The sequence below is a fragment of the Notolepis coatsorum genome, assembly GCF_963971535.1.
Source record: "Notolepis coatsorum genome assembly, chromosome: 3".
In the NCBI taxonomy this organism is placed as follows: Eukaryota; Metazoa; Chordata; class Actinopteri; order Aulopiformes; family Paralepididae; genus Notolepis; species Notolepis coatsorum.
The window spans coordinates 209470713-209493621 of record NC_140167.1 but is presented as its reverse complement, the minus strand read 5'-3'; the positions used below and the strand labels follow the sequence as shown (position 1 = coordinate 209493621).

General features: G+C 42.9%; 1 pseudogene across 1 annotated transcript in view; it reads left to right on the top strand.

Annotated features, from left to right (window-relative positions):
* The window catches only part of LOC311226151 (kinesin-like protein KIF15-A), a 46830-nt pseudogene that overhangs the window by 12369 nt on the left and 11552 nt on the right, over positions 1-22909 (top strand). The window contains exon 2 of the transcript in view: positions 7257-7327. The product of the transcript in view is annotated as a kinesin-like protein KIF15-A (transcript). The remainder of the gene's footprint in view (positions 1-7256; positions 7328-22909) is intronic.

The following is a 22909-nucleotide window of genomic DNA, read 5'->3' as shown; positions in this document are numbered from 1 at the left end:
GTGCTGGTCCGGCTATCCTGCTTTGATATACTGAACTTTATGGGATTACAGCACCCAGTGTGAGAACTTGTGAGCGCGGTCTAACTTGACTATATTAACAGAATTGCAGAATGGGTACAATACAGTACGGCTCAATACACACAATTGTTAACACTTTGATTGCCTAAGGCTAAATTCATGATATACCATAGGTTGCCAGCTCTATTTGTCTATGGAGAACTTCCCCTTCTTTGCAGGGCTATAACTTTTTAAATTCTATTGCTAAATTGCCATTATTAGGGCCCATTCAATGTCCTATATGTATTGTTCAGGGTGTATGAACGTTAAACTTTTTCATTCACATATTCATACTAAAATATGATCTAAAGTATAAGTATGTTTTCATCTCTTTCTGCAGCTTTCTCCAGAACGTGATTTATAGCCCCAAATGCATTATATTGATGATCAAATACAGTTTGATAGCAATCGGCGCGATATAAAAAAATCCAACTGGACGGACTTCTGGAAGTTACTACACGTCATCTGATGTTGACCGGATGGGCGAGGGGGCGTTTATAATTCCGTGGGCAGCGTTATACCATTCATCTAATGTGGGTCAAATGTTCATCAGATCAGTTAGTATAGAAGACATTGAAAAATAACGCTGAATCTTACCGTATCTTCCTCGCGCCGTTGGGCGATGAGCGTGGAGTATACATTTTCCTATTATGGGATGTTGGAATACCCGGTCCATTTCCAGGTTGTATAATGGTATATACGTCCAAATCATGTTGTTTATCGAGTTATTGGCAACGGATCGCTATGTATTGTGACGAGCTAGAGTGCCGGGACCTATACCGAGTGCCCGGAAGTAATATGGGAGAACAGCACAACGTCCAAGTAACTTCCTGTTAGGCGATTGCGCCGATCGGCCACCAGATGGCGCTCTTGAACCGCTAGAGGGTTCAGTGGGGCTTTTTGGTGGGGCTCAGGCCAGCGGATGGGAAATATGAATCCGATCACAGATTTTTGAAATATTGATATCAAAGACGAGTTACGGCGTCTTCGGCAACTTGAGCATGGCGGGGAAGGACGCCTAAACACGTCTTCCGGCAGTTAAAGTGTTAAGGGGATGCAGACCAGAGAAATACTTTCGTCTTGTTTACATCAGGGTCCCCCATTTTCAATTCATCATAACATATATGACACACATGGCATACAGATAGACAGTACTGCTACATCTATACATTTATGACATACCAGATTTGCAAATACAGTACTGTTTGTGATACAAAAATAGTCTAAAAAAGAGAGTATATACATTGGAGGTGGTTGGGTAGGTGGGGTGGGGTAACTGTACATTGGATTATCGACGAAACCTTACTTGGTCCCAAGAAGAGGGTCTTGTGTATTAAATAAAGTTTTCATTCATTCACTCTGGATCTGGTAAATCCAGTAGCAATACACACAATTGTTAAGGGGATGCAGACCAGAGAAAGACGTTTGTCTTGTTTACATCAGGGTCCCCCATTTTCAATTCATAGTGACATCATGACATTTATGACATAGGGACATACATGACTTACAGGTATAGTACTACTACTGTTACATTTGTCACATATACGATATGCAAATATACAGTACTGTTACCCAGAGATCCTAACAGTAAATATATACATATGATGAGGAGGAGACTGTACATTAGGAGGGGGTGGGTGGGTGGTAAAAAATATATACAAACGGTGGGGAGGAGACTGTCCATTGTTGTTGTGGCATAATTGCGAAACGTGTTTAGTCCCTTGTTTGTATGATAACAAGCCGTTTAGTTCATGGTTCAAAGTAATGGGAAAATGGTGCTCGCTCGCCATCAATCAGAAGCTAGCCACAAGACTTGCATTCACGCTCTCCAGCACACAGCCTCCCTGCCTGGCACAACAACCACAACAGTAGGGTCTATAGTCACAGTCAGGACAGTAATAATAATAATGGATTGGATTTATATAGCGCTCTTCTCTGACTCAGAGCGCTTCACAGAGTCCATTATTCGTTCATACACAGTCATACCGGTGGTGGTAAGCTACAATTGCAGCCAGAGCTGTCCTGAGGCAGACTCACGGAAGCGTGGCGAATAATCATCGCCTACGGCCCCTCCGACCACCACCAACATTCATTCACATGCATACACATTCATACGAGGCAAGTAGGTTAAGTGTCTTGCCCAAGGACACAACGGCAGTGGGATGGACATGGGCTTGAGCGGGATTCGAACCACCAATCCTTCGATCATTGGACGACCCGCTCTACCCCTGAGCCACGCCGCCCCACGAGTAGGCTCTACAAGTAGGCTCCCTTAAAACGCTAACGCTATTAAAAAAAATACAGTGGAGATTAAAATAAGAATATGACTTGGCCTGAAAAAAATTCAGTCAGGAGATTCTTTTGTGCTTTAATCCCTGCCTATGCTGCTATGACTAATGTGTTACCAAGTTGGCTAATTTAATTGTAATCATCTGCTTTTGTAGGTGCATTGTCTGATATAATTATAAATTATAAATTAAATATAATATAATTGTTTGCTTGATAGACGAAGGTTGCAACATGCTTGGCTATTTTTTCACCTGCCATGATGACATTGATATAAATATGTATTTAAAATATTTGTTATTATACTCAACATCGTGTGAATGAGGGAAACCTTAACCTTTTCTATTTAAAATAAAGGTTTGAAATTAAATTAATTAGGATCAGTGGTATTCAATACAAACATGTAAAAAAGTAAGAACTAATGTAAAAGCTAGATGTGTTTCATTTTTGGGAGTTAAACTATGGAATAGTCTTAGTGACGGGTTGAAGTTGTGTACTTCTCAGGGGAGATTTAAAAAAGTCTTAAACATTTTAATAATTCAGGAGTACAGTTTTGAGTAAAACATCAAACATTTGTTTTTTCAAAAAATTACGTCTTGCAGCAAAAAAAAAATTTTATCCACTTGTTCTCCCATTTTTCTATTTTTCTCCCATCCCAATTTTCATATCGTCCAATTTTAACCCTCCCCTGTCTTCGAACGTTGTTTCTTGCCTCCCACAAGCCGGCTGCAATGTGGACTAAGTCATACATAGCACGAGTCCCCTCCGATACTCGAGGTAACGGCCGTCGCATCTTTTCACCTGCGCGGCTCGATCTTTCAGCTTCGGGGGTCTGCGCTTTGGAGGGGCTTCTTGATTCTACTGCGCAGGCGCACCAACCGACCTGTAGGAGTCGCTGTCCACAACGCCCGACCCCCACCCTTCAGTTTCCCTCCCCGTAATACGGCCCATGTGTATTACTGTGGACGACCAGCTAAACTGAAAGCAATGTGGAGAGCGGGGCTCCAACAGGAGGTTCCAGCCTAGTCTCCAGCATTCGTTGCGAGCGCCTTGCCCACTGCGCCACGTAGCCGCCACGTCTTGCAGCATATTTTAAGTTTTCTTTTTATATATATATTTAGTTTTTAAGAATTGTAAAGGATAGGCAAAAATAAGCATGTGCTTCAGCCTAATCCTTTTTTTGGTCACTGATTTTGGATTTTGTGTGTGAGCTTACTTTGAATATGTACATTTGTGATTTTTCTTTTCTTTTTGTAAGTCCACAACTGTGTTTTTGATTTGTCTGTATTCAAATAAGCAAAAAACAAGATTTTACATGCAGCATGTGTGAAAGGGTCTTTAGTGTGTTTACGTTGAATACTGTATAAGTATAAGTAGGGATGTCCGATATTATCGGCCGATATTGGCATTAAAATGTGATATCGGAAATTATCGGTATCTGTTAAAAAAAAAAAAAAAAGTATTTAACCTTTATTTACCCAGGCAAGCAAGTGAACAAATTCTGATTTTATTTATTGTCAAAAGTATGTATAATGTTGTGTTAATTCCACGACAAGAGATATGTAATGTTAATTACCTGAAATGATTCCGTTTTTTGGGGGGGGGGGAACTCTGCATATATCGGCATCGGTTGATATTGGTATCGGAAAATAAGAGTTGGACAATATCGGTATATGGGATATCGAAAAAAAAAAAGCCAATATCGAACATCCCTAATTATAAGACCAGTGTTTGTGAAGTGTTGGTGTTGTGCGTTATTGATTGTTTTAAGCAATCAGAGAGAGAGAGAGAGAGAGAGGCTTTGATGTGCCATTTATTAGCACCAAGGTTGAGATGTGAAACACTGGAAAAGCATATTACTGTTCCACTGGCTTTCCTGTTGATATAATTCTCAAATATCTACACATAGCAACCATTGTTTTGCACATAGCAACCGTTGTCCCTTCCATTGCCATGTTCAAAACAATGGCCGCTATGTTACAGGCAGCCATGTTGGAAGACAAAGAACTACACAAACATTCAGTGCAAGGCCTCTATTTAAACACATTTTCAAATGTTCTTATGACCACCTGCTATCAGAAGGCCTCAACCCTGCACCCCAGCGGCCAGTCTGTTGTTATTTCATCATTTATTTCCTTTGTTGAACCAGACCAGGCTTTAGCTCCACTATTTTCACCTTGGTTAACAACCAGGAAAGAGAACGTATTGTATTGTGGTTGAAATCTAGTAATCCATGCATGAAAATTATCTTTTATTTTCAGATAATCTCTTAGTTATCAAGATTGTGCCATAAAGGCAGTGTTATGTTTATATGTGATGTTTTTACAATGATGTCTGCATATATAGATTGATAGTGCTGAGTGGAATATATTGGAGCACATAATCCTCTCAAAGTAACTCTGAAGTAACATGTTCATGCATTCAAGATATATCTCTTAATTTTTCACATTCTGTTCATAGTGAATAGACATTTGTATTCATTTTATTCTCATCATTGTGCAGTCGTAGGTACTAATCTTGTAGTTCCACTTAGATGGAAAGACAACATGCAGGACACAACTGCTATAGAAAAGATTGTATTATGTGATTGAATGGAATAAACTTCTTGATTTAAAACAATACAGCACTTTGGCAGAATATTTTCAATCTTTAGGAATCAAATGTATTGCAGTTCACAAAGAGTCACCATCAATATTGTCTGCTCTGGGAGTGGAGACCACTAGTCACCACCACTAACTTGTGTTTCAGAAACCTTGTTTAAATATGCTGATACTAACGCATATACCGTACATGTGAAAAGGTAGGGCAGGGGACTAATATTTAATTGTGTGCCCAATGCCTGGTATATCAATATCATAGTCAAAGCTTGATCTTATCATTGCCTGGTATATTCAATATCATAGTCAAAGCTTGATCTTATCATTGCCTGGTATATCAATATCATAGTCAAAGCTTGATCTAATCATTGCCTGGTATATCAATATCATAGTCAAAGCTTGATCTTATCATTGCCTGGTATATCAATATCATAGTCAAAGCTTGATCTAATCATTGCCTGGTATATCAATACCATAGTCAAAGCTTGATCTAATCATTGCCTGGTATATCAATACCATAGTCAAAGCTTGATCTAATCATTGCCTGGTATATCAATATCATAGTCCCCCTGTCTGCCCCCCCCCCCCCCAGTCACAACCAGACAAACTTCTCATGACATTTATCACTTTCCCCCCTTTTCCCAATGTATTTGCTATATGAACGGCCCAAGTCAGTCGCTCGTCAAACCAGACACAAATACATTTAAAAACATTGGGTCTCATTCTCCAAGGACTTATGACAAAAAGCGGCACGGTGGTGTAGTGGTTAACACTGTCGCCTCACAGCAAGAAGGTCCAGCTGGGTGATCTCCCGGGCCTTTCTGTGTGGAGTTTGCATGTTCTCCCCGTGCTCGCAAGGGTTTCCCCCACGATAAGATAAACCCAATGGAAAAACATGCACAACAACAGATCGCTAACGCTGTGGCGTCCTTGACGAAGACGGGCAGGAGCACTTTGATTGGTCCCCGGGGCGCAGCTCACGTTGACACCCTATCTGCTCCCGGCTGCCCATGGGGGGAAGGACGACGGGATGGGTCAAGTGCAGAGACTCAATCGCATCGGCGACTGAGAAAAAGACAATGCATGTGTGTTTGTGTGTATCCCGGTGTGTGTGTGTGCCGCTCCAATTGCATGTCCAGTTCGTTGCATGCCGAATAAAGACCCCCTAAAGAGGTCCTGCATTATTATATTATTATTATTATTATTTCTCTTAGGGCCATTTGAGACCTTTTCGGGACGATTTTGGGCTTCACCACCCGTCCCAATAAAACATATATAATTAATATTATAATATATTGTCTATATTCATGTCTTGCCCGAAAAGGTCTCAAATGGCCCTAAGAGAAAGCCCTTTTTGTCGTAAGTCCGTTAAAGAATGAGACCCTTCTCCAAAGGAGACCCATACATGTCCAGCCCAAGGGTCTGCAACTTTCTTTTAAAGCCAAAAATCCTACACTTGGACTTTGCCTGTGAGATCTTAAAACTCCACTTATCTCCCCATGCAACAACATTATCTAAAGCCTTATGGACCTGCTTTAGTATAAATGTGATATCATTTACATATATATCTATGTGATATCATTTACAACTTACAAGTTCTGTACGACAAGTCAACAGGAAGGGTACAATGTAACAATGTTCAGTGCTGAAACGTGGGTGCTGCAGTGTTGAGTGCATATTAGTATTAGTAGGAAGAGTGCATCATAGAAAATAGTAAGAAGGTTTGTTTTTTTCCCTTTTCATTTCAGATATTGATTGAAGAAGTGTGTTTTTAGTCTATGGCGAAAGATTGGACGGGTTTCGGCTGTCCTAACTGTGGTGGGAAGTTCGTTCCACCATTGCATCGCTGAAATCATTCTGTTTGGTCCTCATCACAGATAGCTTAGGTCAGCTTTCCACCTATGTCAAGCCCCATGTCAAGAGCCTTGGGGTCATCTTTGACTCTGCTTTTAAATTTGACAAACAGGTCAACTCTGTTGTCAAATCCCGCTTTTTTCAACTCTAATATTGCAAAAATAAAACCCATCCTACCCCCCCCCCCCCCCCCCCCCGGATCTAGAAAGAGTTATTCACTCTTTTATCACTTCACATCTGGATTATTGTAACTCCCTACACAGGCATCAGCCAAACATCCATATCCCGTCTCCAGCTGGTTCAGAACTCAGCACCAAAAGGAGGGAACACATCGCCCCGTGCTGGCCTCCCTCCACTGGCTCCGTCACCCTGAGGATAGATTTGAAAATCCTCCTTTTTGCTTATAAGGCAATGACTGACGTAGCCCCCTGTATATCTCAGACCTCCTAACCCCCTACTCAGCCCCCAGGTCCCTTAGATCATCCAACATGGCCCTCCTGACTGTCCCTCGCACCAAGTCTAAAAGACTCGAGGTGACCGCTCATTTGCAGCAGCGACCCCCAGGCTATGGAATGGTCTTCCCCCGAGATCTGCTCCCTCTGTGGATGCTTTTAAATCCCTCCTCAAAACCCACCTCTACTCCATAGCATTCTGCTAGGATTAATCCCCGCTCCCTTACCATTCTCTCTACATGTTGTCAGCTCTGTCAGCCTAGTGCTTATTTGGTCCCCCTTGTGTTGCTGTTCTGTAGTGTCTCTATTGTCATTCCCTGTGTCTTATGTTTTACCATACTGTCTGTTGCATAGTCCTACTCCCATAAGATATAGTCTAGTATCCTATGTCTTACTATATTGTCGGCTGTATAGTCTTTGTGTCATAACATATTGTCTACTGTACTATGTCATACTGTATCGTCTGCTGTATACTCCTAGTGTCTTGTGCTCCTACTGTATTGACTATCCATCCTGTCTCTTGTCATGTTGTATTGTCCTCTGTTACACTGTGTGACTATGTCTATAGTTTAAAATGTAAAGAATATGCGTTTAACTATTTATTCTTTCACTTAATTAAACACTCCTAAATACATGAACTGATACTGTTGCGATCTTGCAATACTTGCTAAATACTGAACTCACCCCCTCTCTCCTGAACTCACCCCCTCTCTCCTGAACTCACCCCCTCTCTCCTGAACTCACCCCCTCTCTCCTGAACTCACCCACTCTCTCCTGAACTCACCCCCTCTCTCCTGAACTCACCCCTCTCTCCTGAACTCACCCCCTCTCTCCTGAACTCACCCCCTCTCTCCTGAACTCACCCCTCTCCTGAACTCACCCCCTCTCCTCTGAACTCACCCCCTCTCTCCTGAACTCACCCCCTCTCTCCTGAACTCACCCCCTCTCTCCTGAACTCACCCCTCTCTCTGAACTCACCCCCTCTCTCCTGAACTCACCCCCTCTCTCCTGAACTCACCCCCTCTCTCCTGAACTCACCCCCTCTCTCCTGAACTCACCCTCTCTCTCCTGAACTCTTCCCCTCTCTCCTGAACTCACCCCCTCTCTCCTGAACTCACCCCCTCTCTCCTGAACTCACCCCCTCTCTCTCTGAACTCACCCTCTCTCCTGAACTCACCCTCTCTCTCCTGAACTCTTCCCCTCTCTCCTGAACTCACCCTCTCTCCTGAACTCGCCCCTCTCTCTGAACTCACCCCTCTCTCTGAACTCACCCCCTCTCTCCTGAACTCACCCCCTCTCTTCTGAACTCACCCCCTCTCTCTGAACTCACCCTCTCTCTCCTGAACTCACCCTCTCTCCTGAACTCACCCCCTCTCTCCTGAACTCACCCTCTCTCCTGAACTCACCCTCTCTCTCCTGAACTCACCCTCTCTCTCCTGAACTCACCCCCTCTCTCCTGAACTCACCCCCTCTCTCCTGAACTCACCCCCTCTCTCCTAAACTCACCCTCTCCTGAACTCACCCCCTCTCTCTCTGAACTCACCCCCTCTCTCCTGAACTCACCCTCTCTCTCCTGAACTCACCCCCTCTCTCCTGAACTCACCCCCTCTCTCCTGAACTCACCCCTCTCTCCTGAACTCACCCCCTCTCTCCTGAACTCACCCCCTCTCTCCTGAACTCACCCCCTCTCTCCTGAGCTCACCCTCTCTCCTGAACTCACCCCTCTCTCCTGAACTCACCCCCTCTCCTCTGAACTCACCCCCTCTCTCCTGAACTCACCCCCTCTCTCCTGAACTCACCCCCTCTCTCCTGAACTCACCCCCTCTCTCCTGAACTCACCCCCTCTCTCCTGAACTCACCCCTCTCTTCTGAACTCACCCCCTCTCTCTGAACTCACCCCCTCTCTCCTGAACTCACCCCCTCTCTCTCTGAACTCACCCCCTCTCTCCTGAACTCACCCCCTCTCTCCTGAACTCACCCCCTCTCTCCTCACCCCCTCTCTCCTGAACTCACCCCCTCTCTCCTGAACTCACCCCCTCTCTCCTCACCCCCTCTCTCTCCTGAACTCACCCCCTCTCTTCTGAACTCACCCCCTCTCTCCTGAACTCACCTTCTCTCCTGAACTCACCCCCTCTCTCCTGAACTCACCTTCTCTCCTGAACTCACCCCCTCTCTTCTGAACTCACCCCCTCTCTCCTGAACTCACCCCCTCTCTCCTGAACTCACCCCCTCTCTCCTGAACTCACCCCCTCTCTCCTGAACTCACCCTCTCTCTCCTAAACTCACCCCCTCTCTCCTGAACTCACCCCCTCTCTCCTGAACTCACCCCCTCTCTCCTGAACTCACCCCCTCTCTCCTCACCCCCTCTCTCCTGAACTCACCCCTCTCTCTCCTGAACTCACCCCCTCTATCCTGAACTCACCCTCTCTCTCCTGAACTCACCTTCTCTCCTGAACTCACCCTCTCTCCTGAACTCACCCCCTCTCTCCTGAACTCACCCCCTCTCTCTCCTGAACTCACCCCCTCTCTCCTGAACTCACCCCCCCTCTCCTGAACTCACCCCTCTCTCCTGAACTCACCCTCTCTCTCCTGAACTCACCCCCCCTCTCTCCTGAACTCACCCCCTCTCTCCTGAACTCACCCCTCTCTCCTGAACTCACCCCCTCTCCTCTGAACTCACCCCCTCTCTCCTGAACTCACCCCCTCTCTCTTGAACTCACCCCCTCTCTCCTGAACTCACCCCCTCTCTCCTGAACTCACCCTCTCTCTCCTGAACTCACCCCCTCTCTCCTGAACTCACCCCCTCTCTCTCCTGAACTCACCCCCTCTCTCCTGAACTCACTCCCTCTCCTGAACTCACCCCCTCTCTCCTGAGCTCACCCCCTCTCTCCTGAACTCACCCCCTCTCTCCTGAACTCACCCCCTCTCTCCTGAACTCACCCTCTCTCCTGAACTCACCCCCTCTCCTGAACTCATCCCCTCTCTCCTGAACTCACCCCCTCTCTCCTGAACTCACCCCCTCTCTCCTGAACTCACCCCCTCTCTCTTCTGAACTCACCCCTCTCTCTCCTGAACTCACCCCCTCTCTCCTGAACTCACCCCCTCTCTCTCTCTGAACTCACCCCCTCTCTCCTGAACTCACCCCCTCTCTCCTGAGCTCACCCCCTCTCTCCTGAACTCACCCCCTCTCCTGAACTCACCCCCTCTCTCCTGAACTCACCCCCTCTCTCCTGAACTCACCCCCTCTCTCCTGAACTCACCCATCTCCTGAACTCACCCCCTCTCTCTCTGAACTCACCCCTCTCTCCTGAACTCACCCATCTCTCCTGAACTCACCCCCTCTCTCCTGAACTCACCCCCTCTCTCCTGAGCTCACCCCCTCTCTCCTGAACTCACCCCCTCTCCTGAACTCACCCCCTCTCTCCTGAACTCACCCCCTCTCTCCTGAACTCACCCCCTCTCTCTCTCCTCACCCCCTCTCTCCTGAACTCACCCATCTCTCCTGAACTCACCCCCTCTCTCCTGAGCTCACCCCCTCTCTCCTGAACTCACCCCCTCTCCTGAACTCACCCCCTCTCTCCTGAACTCACCCCCTCTCTCCTGAACTCACCCCCTCTCTCCTGAACCTACCCATCTCCTGAACTCACCCCCTCTCTCTCTGAACTCACCCCTCTCTCCTGAACTCACCCATCTCTCCTGAACTCACCCCTCTCTCTCTCCTCACCCCCTCTCTCCTGAACTCACCCATCTCTCCTGAACTCACCCCCTCTCTCTCTGAACTCACCCCCTCTCTCCTGAACTCACCCCATCTCTCCTGAACTCACCCCCTCTCTTCTGAACTCACCCCCTCTCTTCTGAACTCACCCCCTCTCTCCTGAACTCACCCCCTCTCTCCTGAACTCACCCCCTCTCTCCTGAACTCACCCCCTCTCTTCTGAACTCACCCCCTCTCTTCTGAACTCACCCTCTCTTCTGAACTCACCCCCTCTCTTCTGAACTCACCCCCTCTCCTGAACTCACCCCCCCTCTTCTGAACTCACCCCCTCTCTCCTGAGCTCACCCTCTCTCCTGAACTCACCCCTCTCTCCTGAACTCACCCCCTCTCTTCTGAACTCACCCCCTCTCTTCTGAACTCACCCCCTCTCTTCTGAACTCACCCCCTCTCTCCTGAGCTCACCCTCTCTCCTGAACTCACCCCCTCTCTCCTGAACTCACCCCTGAACTCACCCCCTCTCTCCTGAACTCACCCCCTCTCTCCTGAACTCACCCCCTCTCTCCTGAACTCACCCCCTCTCTCCTGAACTCACCCCCTCTCTCCTGAACTCACCCCCTCTCTCCTGAATCACCCTCTCTCTCCTGAACTCACCCCTCTCTCCTGAACTCACCCTCTCTCCTGAACTCACCCTCTCTCTCCTGAACTCACCCCCTCTCTCCTGAACTCACCCTCTCTCTCCTGAACTCACCCCCTCTCTCCTGAGCTCACCCCCTCTCTCCTGAACTCACCCCCTCTCTCCTGAGCTCACCCCCTCTCTCCTGAACTCACCCCCTCTCTCCTGAACTCACCCCCTCTCTCCTGAGCTCACCCCCTCTCTCCTGAACTCACCCTCTCTCTCCTGAACTCACCCCCTCTCTCCTGAACTCACCCATCTCTCCTGAACTCACCCCCTCTCTCCTGAGCTCACCCCCTCTCTCCTGAACTCACCCCCTCTCTCCTGAGCTCACCCCCTCTCTCCTGAACTCACCCTCTCTCTCCTGAACTCACCCCCTCTCTCCTGAGCTCACCCCCTCTCTCCTGAACTCACCCTCTCTCTCCTGAACTCACCCTCTCTCTCCTGAACTCACCCCCTCTCTCCTGAACTCACCCATCTCTCCTGAACTCACCCCCTCTCTCCTGAACTCACCCCCTCTCTCCTGAGCTCACCCCCTCTCTCCTGAACTCACCCTCTCTCTCCTGAACTCACCCTCTCTCTCCTGAACTCACCCCCTCTCTCCTGAACTCACCCATCTCTCCTGAACTCACCCCCTCTCTCCTGAACTCACCCATCTCTCCTGAACTCACCCCCTCTCTCCTGAACTCACCCCCTCTCTCCTGAGCTCACCCCCTCTCTCCTGAACTCACCCTCTCTCTCCTGAACTCACCCTCTCTCTCCTGAACTCACCCCCTCTCTCCTGAACTCACCTCCTGAACTCACCTCCTGAACTCACCTCCTGAACTCACCTCCTGAACTCACCTCCTGAAGAGCACCTACGGGAGGCTAGAATTTGAAACTGGCCCCTTTAAAGGGGAGATGAAGCAGTGAGCAATGTGATCCTAGTTTGTTTGTTGTGTACCTTGTGTAAGACAGGGTTCTATAATCAAATGTGAAATCTATCTTATTTGTCTGAAAAATCAAATATAATATCCCTGTTTTCAACATGGGCGCCGCCATTTTGTTGCTGACGTCATGGCTGATGTCATGGGGCTGGTTGGGTCTGGCTCCTAGTATACACCTGTTGGTTAGATGGCTACGGATGGACATGAATTGTCGGGTCAGCCTGTAAATAAGATGTTGCCTACCAAACATCGGGACCGCGGTGGTGCTTTCTGTATTGCTCCCGGCTGTTCTAACGAATTTTACCGCATGAAAGAGAGAGGAACGGTGGTTCATTTCCACAAATTACCAGTGAAAAAACCACTTTTATTGGCGCGTTGGCTGGCTGCACTGAAGCGGTGCGATCCACCTGTTGGACAGTGGACGAAGATCTGCGGGCAACATTTCATTGCCTCTGATTATGTTGTTGAGGGGGGCTTTGAAGAGGATGGGAGGTTTGTCCAGAAGACCACTAATAAGCCTAATGCTGTTCCCTCGGTCTTCGACTTCAGTGGCTATAGTGCAGGAGAGACGGACAGACCAGCCCCAGATTAGGTTTTAATTAATAGATCCCGTGTCCTCTGTATAATTGTTTAGCGGTACCTTTATGAAATAAAGTTGTTATTCCTTGTACCCCGGTGCAGTTGGTTATTTCAGGGCATTTGGACAAATAGCAATTTCCCTGCTACATACGTATTTATTACATACAGTACAGAAGCTGTGATGACTATATACAGTACAGAAGCTACAGAAGTTGTGATGACTATATACAGTAGTTAGAAGCTGTGATGACTATATACAGTACAGAAGCTGTGATGACTCTATATACAGTACAGAAGCTGTGATGACTATATACAGTACAGAAGCTGTGATGACTATATACAGTACAGAAGCTGTGATGACTATATACAGTACAGAAGCTGTGATGACTATATACAGTACAGAAGCTGTGATGACTATATACAGTACAGAAGCTGTGATGACTCTATATACAGTACAGAAGTTGTGATGACTATATACAGTACAGAAGCTGTGATGACTATATACAGTACAGAAGCTGTGATGACTATATACAGTACAGAAGCTGTGATGACTATATACAGTACAGAAGCTGTGATGACTATATACAGTACAGAAGCTGTGATGACTATATATACAGTACAGAAGCTGTGATGACTATATACAGTACAGAAGCTGTGATGACTCTATATACAGTACAGAAGCTGTGATGACTATATATACAGTACAGAAGCTGTGATGACTATATACAGTACAGAAGCTGTGATGACTCTATATACAGTACAGAAGCTGTGATGACTCTATATACAGTACAGAAGCTGCGATGACTATATATACAGTACAGAAGTTGTGATGACTATATACAGTACAGAAGCTGTGATGACTATATATACAGTACAGAAGCTGTGATGACTATATACAGTAGGTAGAAGTTGTGATGACTATATATACAGTACAGAAGCTGTGATGACTATATACAGTACAGAAGCTGTGATGACTATATACAGTACAGAAGCTGTGATGACTATATACAGTACAGAAGCTGTGATGACTATATACAGTACAGAAGCTGTGATGACTATATACAGTACAGAAGCTGTGATGACTATATACAGTACAGAAGCTGTGATGACTATATACAGTACAGAAGCTGTGATGACTCTATATACAGTACAGAAGCTGTGATGACTATATATACAGTACAGAAGTTGTGATGACTATATACAGTACAGAAGCTGTGATGACTATATATACAGTACAGAAGCTGTGATGACTATATACAGTAGGTAGAAGTTGTGATGACTATATATACAGTACAGAAGCTGTGATGACTATATACAGTACAGAAGCTGTGATGACTATATACAGTACAGAAGCTGTGATGACTATATACAGTACAGAAGCTGTGATGACTATATACAGTACAGAAGCTGTGATGACTATATACAGTACAGAAGCTGTGATGACTATATACAGTACAGAAGCTGTGATGACTCTATACAGTACAGAAGCTGTGATGACTCTATATACAGTACAGAAGCTGTGATGACTCTATATACAGTACAGAAGCTGTGATGACTATATACAGTACATAAGCTGTGATGACTCTATACAGTACAGAAGCTGTGATGACTATACAGTAGGTAGAAGTTGTGATGACTATATATACAGTACAGAAGTTGTGATGACTATATACAGTAGGTAGAAGTTGTGATGACTCTATATACAGTACAGAAGCTGTGATGACTATATACAGTACAGAAGCTGTGATGACTATATATACAGTACAGAAGCTGTGATGACTATATATACAGTACAGACGCTGTGATGACTATATATACAGTACAGAAGCTGTGATGACTATATATACAGTACAGAAGCTGTGATGACTCTATACAGTACAGAAGCTGTGATGACTCTATATACAGTACAGAAGCTGTGATGACTATATACAGTACAGAAGCTGTGATGACTATATACAGTACAGAAGTTGTGATGACTCTATATACAGTACAGAAGCTGTGATGACTCTATATACAGTACAGAAGTTGTGATGACTCTATATACAGTACAGAAGCTGTGATGACTCTATATACAGTACAGAAGCTGTGATGACTATATATACAGTACAGAAGCTGTGATGACTATATACAGTACAGAAGTTGTGATGACTATATACAGTACAGAAGCTGTGATGACTATATACAGTACAGAAGTTGTGATGACTATATACAGTACAGAAGCTGTGATGACTATATACAGTACAGAAGTTGTGATGACTATATACAGTACAGAAGCTGTGATGACTCTATATACAGTACAGAAGCTGTGATGACTATATACAGTACAGAAGCTGTGATGACTATATACAGTACAGAAGTTGTGATGACTCTATATACAGTACAGAAGCTGTGATGACTCTATACAGTACAGAAGCTGTGATGACTCTATATACAGTACAGAAGCTGTGATGACTATATACAGTACAGAAGTTGTGATGACTATATACAGTACAGAAGCTGTGATGACTATATACAGTACAGAAGTTGTGATGACTCTATATACAGTACAGAAGCTGTGATGACTATATACAGTACAGAAGTTGTGATGACTATATACAGTACAGAAGTTGTGATGACTATATACAGTACAGAAGCTGTGATGACTATATACAGTACAGAAGCTGTGATGACTATATACAGTACAGAAGTTGTGATGACTCTATATACAGTACAGAAGCTGTGATGACTATATACAGTACAGAAGCTGTGATGACTCTATATACAGTACAGAAGCTGTGATGACTATATACAGTACAGAAGCTGTGATGACTATATACAGTACAGAAGCTGTGATGACTCTATATACAGTACAGAAGCTGTGATGACTATATACAGTACAGAAGCTGTGATGACTATATATACAGTACAGAAGCTGTGATGACTATATACAGTACAGAAGCTGTGATGACTATATACAGTACAGAAGCTGTGATGACTATATACAGTACAGAAGTTGTGATGACTCTATATACAGTACAGAAGCTGTGATGACTATATACAGTACAGAAGCTGTGATGACTATATACAGTACAGAAGCTGTGATGACTATATATACAGTACAGAAGCTGTGATGACTCTATATACAGTACAGAAGCTGTGATGACTATATACAGTACAGAAGCTGTGATGACTCTATATACAGTACAGAAGCTGTGATGACTATATACAGTACAGAAGCTGTGATGACTCTATATACAGTACAGAAGCTGTGATGACTCTATATACAGTACAGAAGTTGTGATGACTATATACAGTACAGAAGCTGTGATGACTATATACAGTACAGAAGCTGTGATGACTCTATATACAGTACAGAAGCTGTGATGACTATATACAGTACAGAAGCTGTGATGACTCTATATACAGTACAGAAGTTGTGATGACTCTATATACAGTACAGAAGCTGTGATGACTATATACAGTACAGAAGCTGTGATGACTATATACAGTACAGAAGCTGTGATGACTCTATATACAGTACAGAAGCTGTGATGACTATATACAGTACAGAAGCTGTGATGACTATATACAGTACAGAAGCTGTGATGACTATATACAGTACAGAAGCTGTGATGACTATATACAGTACAGAAGCTGTGATGACTATATACAGTACAGAAGCTGTGATGACTATATATACAGTACAGAAGCTGTGATGACTATATACAGTACAGAAGCTGTGATGACTCTATATACAGTACAGAAGCTGTGATGACTATATACAGTACAGAAGCTGTGATGACTATATATACAGTACAGAAGCTGTGATGACTATATACAGTACAGAAGCTGTGATGACTCTATACAGTACAGAAGCTGTGATGACTCTATATACAGTACAGAAGCTGTGATGACTATATACAGTACAGAAGCTGTGATGACTATATACAGTACAGAAGCTGTGATGACTATATACAGTACAGAAGCTGTGATGACTATATATACAGTACAGAAGCTGTGATGACTATATACAGTACAGAAGCTGTGATGACTATATACAGTACAGAAGCTGTGATGACTATATACAGTACAGAAGCTGTGATGACTCTATATACAGTACAGAAGCTGTGATGACTATATACAGTACAGAAGCTGTGATGACTATATACAGTACAGAAGCTGTGATGACTATATACAGTACAGAAGCTGTGATGACTATATACAGTACAGAAGCTGTGATGACTATATACAGTACAGAAGCTGTGATGACTATATACAGTACAGAAGCTGTGATGACTATATACAGTACAGAAGCTGTGATGACTATATACAGTACAGAAGCTGTGATGACTCTATATACAGTACAGAAGCTGTGATGACTCTATATACAGTACAGAAGCTGTGATGACCTATATACAGTACAGAAGCTGTGATGACTATATACAGTACAGAAGCTGTGATGACTATATACAGTACAGAAGCTGTGATGACTATATACAGTACAGAAGCTGTGATGACTATATACAGTACAGAAGCTGTGATGACTATATACAGTACAGAAGCTGTGATGACTCTATATACAGTACAGAAGCTGTGATGACTATATACAGTACAGAAGCTGTGATGACTATATACAGTACAGAAGCTGTGATGACTCTATATACAGTACAGAAGCTGTGATGACTATATACAGTACAGAAGCTGTGATGACTCTATATACAGTACAGAAGCTGTGATGACTATATACAGTACAGAAGCTGTGATGACTCTATATACAGTACAGAAGTTGTGATGACTATATACAGTACAGAAGCTGTGATGACTATATACAGTACAGAAGCTGTGATGACTATATACAGTACAGAAGCTGTGATGACTATATACAGTACAGAAGCTGTGATGACTCTATATACAGTACAGAAGCTGTGATGACTATATACAGTACAGAAGCTGTGATGACTCTATATACAGTACAGAAGCTGTGATGACTATATACAGTACAGAAGCTGTGATGACTATATACAGTACAGAAGCTGTGATGACTATATACAGTACAGAAGCTGTGATGACTATATACAGTACAGAAGCTGTGATGACTCTATATACAGTACAGAAGCTGTGATGACTATATACAGTACAGAAGCTGTGATGACTATATACAGTACAGAAGCTGTGATGACTATATACAGTACAGAAGCTGTGATGACTATATACAGTACAGAAGCTGTGATGACTATATACAGTACAGAAGCTGTGATGACTATATACAGTACAGAAGCTGTGATGACTATATACAGTACAGAAGCTGTGATGACTATATACAGTACAGAAGCTGTGATGACTATATACAGTACAGAAGCTGTGATGACTATATACAGTACAGAAGCTGTGATGACTATATACAGTACAGAAGCTGTGATGACTATATACAGTACAGAAGCTGTGATGACTATATACAGTACAGAAGCTGTGATGACTCTATATACAGTACAGAAGCTGTGATGACTATATACAGTACAGAAGCTGTGATGACTATATACAGTACAGAAGCTGTGATGACTATATACAGTACAGAAGCTGTGATGACTATATACAGTACAGAAGCTGTGATGACTATATACAGTACAGAAGCTGTGATGACTCTATATACAGTACAGAAGCTGTGATGACTATATACAGTACAGAAGCTGTGATGACTCATATACAGTACAGAAGCTGTGATGACTATATACAGTACAGAAGTTGTGATGACTATATACAGTACAGAAGCTGTGATGACTATATACAGTACAGAAGCTGTGATGACTCTATATACAGTACAGAAGCTGTGATGACTATATACAGTACAGAAGCTGTGATGACTATATACAGTACAGAAGCTGTGATGACTATATACAGTACAGAAGCTGTGATGACTCTATATACAGTACAGAAGCTGTGATGACTATATACAGTACAGAAGCTGTGATGACTATATACAGTACAGAAGCTGTGATGACTATATACAGTACAGAAGCTGTGATGACTCTATATACAGTACAGAAGTTGTGATGACTATATACAGTACAGAAGCTGTGATGACTCTATATACAGTACAGAAGCTGTGATGACTATATACAGTACAGAAGCTGTGATGACTCTATATACAGTACAGAAGCTGTGATGACTATATACAGTACAGAAGCTGTGATGACTATATACAGTACAGAAGCTGTGATGACTATATACAGTACAGAAGCTGTGATGACTCTATATACAGTACAGAAGCTGTGATGACTATATACAGTACAGAAGCTGTGATGACTATATACAGTACAGAAGCTGTGATGACTCATATACAGTACAGAAGCTGTGATGACTATATACAGTACAGAAGCTGTGATGACTATATACAGTACAGAAGCTGTGATGACTATATACAGTACAGAAGCTGTGATGACTATATACAGTACAGAAGCTGTGATGACTCTATATACAGTACAGAAGCTGTGATGACTATATATACAGTACAGAAGCTGTGATGACTATATACAGTACAGAAGCTGTGATGACTATATACAGTACAGAAGCTGTGATGACTATATACAGTACAGAAGCTGTGATGACTATATACAGTACAGAAGCTGTGATGACTATATACAGTACAGAAGCTGTGATGACTCTATATACAGTACAGAAGCTGTGATGACTATATACAGTACAGAAGCTGTGATGACTATATACAGTACAGAAGCTGTGATGACTCTATACAGTACAGAAGCTGTGATGACTATATACAGTACAGAAGCTGTGATGACTATATACAGTACAGAAGCTGTGATGACTCTATACAGTACAGAAGCTGTGATGACTATATACAGTACAGAAGCTGTGATGACTATATACAGTACAGAAGCTGTGATGACTCTATATACAGTACAGAAGCTGTGATGACTCTATATACAGTACAGAAGCTGTGATGACTCTATATACAGTACAGAAGCTGTGATGACTATATACAGTACAGAAGCTGTGATGACTCTATATACAGTACAGAAGCTGTGATGACTATATACAGTACAGAAGCTGTGATGACTATATACAGTACAGAAGCTGTGATGACTATATACAGTACAGAAGCTGTGATGACTCTATATACAGTACAGAAGCTGTGATGACTATATACAGTACAGAAGCTGTGATGACTATATATACAGTACAGAAGCTGTGATGACTATATATACAGTACAGAAGCTGTGATGACTCTATATACAGTACAGAAGTTGTGATGACTATATACAGTACAGAAGCTGTGATGACTATATACAGTACAGAAGCTGTGATGACTATATACAGTACAGAAGCTGTGATGACTATATACAGTACAGAAGCTGTGATGACTCTATATACAGTACAGAAGCTGTGATGACTCTATATACAGTACAGAAGTTGTGATGACTATATACAGTACAGAAGCTGTGATGACTCTATATACAGTACAGAAGCTGTGATGACTCTATATACAGTACAGAAGCTGTGATGACTATATACAGTACAGAAGCTGTGATGACTATATATACAGTACAGAAGCTGTGATGACTATATACAGTACAGAAGTTGTGATGACTATATACAGTACAGAAGCTGTGATGACTATATACAGTACAGAAGCTGTGATGACTATATATACAGTACAGAAGCTGTGATGACTATATACAGTACAGAAGCTGTGATGACTCTATATACAGTACAGAAGCTGTGATGACTATATACAGTACAGAAGCTGTGATGACTCTATATACAGTACAGAAGCTGTGATGACTATATACAGTACAGAAGCTGTGATGACTTATATACAGTACAGAAGCTGTGATGACTATATACAGTACAGAAGCTGTGATGACTCTATATACAGTACAGAAGCTGTGATGACTCTATATACAGTACAGAAGCTGTGATGACTATATACAGTACAGAAGCTGTGATGACTCTATATACAGTACAGAAGCTGTGATGACTCTATATACAGTACAGAAGCTGTGATGACTATATACAGTACAGAAGCTGTGATGACTCTATATACAGTACAGAAGCTGTGATGACTATATACAGTACAGAAGCTGTGATGACTATATACAGTACAGAAGCTGTGATGACTCTATATACAGTACAGAAGCTGTGATGACTATATACAGTACAGAAGCTGTGATGACTCTATATACAGTACAGAAGCTGTGATGACTCTATATACAGTACAGAAGTTGTGATGACTCTATATACAGTACAGAAGCTGTGATGACTATATACAGTACAGAAGCTGTGATGACTATATACAGTACAGAAGTTGTGATGACTCTATATACAGTACAGAAGCTGTGATGACTATATACAGTACAGAAGCTGTGATGACTATATACAGTACAGAAGCTGTGATGACTATATACAGTACAGAAGCTGTGATGACTCTATATACAGTACAGAAGCTGTGATGACTATATACAGTACAGAAGCTGTGATGACTCTATACAGTACAGAAGCTGTGATGACTATATACAGTACAGAAGTTGTGATGACTATATACAGTACAGAAGCTGTGATGACTATATACAGTACAGAAGCTGTGATGACTATATACAGTACAGAAGCTGTGATGACTATATACAGTACAGAAGCTGTGATGACTCTATACAGTACAGAAGCTGTGATGACTCTATATACAGTACAGAAGCTGTGATGACTATATACAGTACAGAAGCTGTGATGACTATATACAGTACAGAAGCTGTGATGACTCTATACAGTACAGAAGCTGTGATGACTATATACAGTACAGAAGCTGTGATGACTATATATACAGTACAGAAGCTGTGATGACTATATACAGTACAGAAGCTGTGATGACTCTATATACAGTACAGAAGCTGTGATGACTATATACAGTACAGAAGCTGTGATGACTATATACAGTACAGAAGCTGTGATGACTATATACAGTACAGAAGCTGTGATGACTATATACAGTACAGAAGCTGTGATGACTCTATATACAGTACAGAAGCTGTGATGACTATATACAGTACAGAAGCTGTGATGACTATATACAGTACAGAAGCTGTGATGACTCTATATACAGTACAGAAGCTGTGATGACTATATATACAGTACAGAAGCTGTGATGACTATATACAGTACAGAAGCTGTGATGACTCTATATACAGTACAGAAGCTGTGATGACTATATACAGTACAGAAGCTGTGATGACTCTATATACAGTACAGAAGCTGTGATGACTATATACAGTACAGAAGCTGTGATGACTCTATATACAGTACAGAAGCTGTGATGACTCTATATACAGTACAGAAGCTGTGATGACTATATACAGTACAGAAGCTGTGATGACTATATACAGTACAGAAGCTGTGATGACTCTATATACAGTACAGAAGCTGTGATGACTCTATATACAGTACAGAAGCTGTGATGACTCTATATACAGTACAGAAGCTGTGATGACTCTATATACAGTACAGAAGTTGTGATGACTATATATACAGTACAGAAGTTGTGATGACTCTATACAGTACAGAAGCTGTGATGACTATATACAGTACAGAAGTTGTGATGACTCTATATACAGTACAGAAGCTGTGATGACTATATACAGTACAGAAGCTGTGATGACTCTATATACAGTACAGAAGCTGTGATGACTATATACAGTACAGAAGCTGTGATGACTATATATACAGTACAGAAGTTGTGATGACTCTATATACAGTACAGAAGTTGTGATGACTATATACAGTAC